Genomic DNA, 648 nt, shown 5'->3' with positions numbered 1-648 from the left:
CTTGACTTTATTTTAGAGGCACAGAATACAAAAGCCAGGCCTCAGAGATAGAGTATTGTGTTTAATTCTGGATCCAGCAGATTCCAATCCTGGAACTCCCTCCCACACGGACTGCAGCGGTTCAAGAAGGCGGCTCCCTTCTCAAGCGGCAATTAAGGATGGGCAATACATGCCGACCGTGCCAGCGACGCCCACATTCCGTGAATGAATTAAAAAAAACAAGAACAGGGGGCTTCCCGTGGTGTCCAGGCCAACACTTGCCCCTCAGCCAACACCAACAGAAACCAGTCATTCTTCTGACTGCTGTTTGTGGGAATATTCCTGGTGCAGAATGTTTAAATAACAACAGACACTACACTTCTAATTAAGTCACAGTATGAAGGGTTTTCACATTTCCATACAGCAAGGCTCTCTATATAAATGTAAGTCTATATATATCCTGACTGGATTCCAAATCCCAGTTTTGCATCGAGTCTACAGCACAGAAACAGGCCATTCGGCCCACCTGCTCCGTGCTGGTGTTTCTGCTCCACACGAGCCTCCTCCCGCCCCTCTTCATCTCACCCCATCAACATATCCTTCGATTCCTTTCTCCCTCGTGTGTTTATCCAGCTTCCCCTTAAATGTATCTATACTATTCACCTCAAC

Source organism: Somniosus microcephalus, chromosome 10, assembly GCF_052327205.1.
Source record: "Somniosus microcephalus isolate GS21.2 chromosome 10, FLI_Smic_1.0, whole genome shotgun sequence".
Lineage (NCBI taxonomy): Eukaryota > Metazoa > Chordata > Chondrichthyes > Squaliformes > Somniosidae > Somniosus > Somniosus microcephalus.
The sequence above is the reverse complement of the archived record's forward strand: the minus strand, read 5'-3'. Positions refer to the sequence as shown.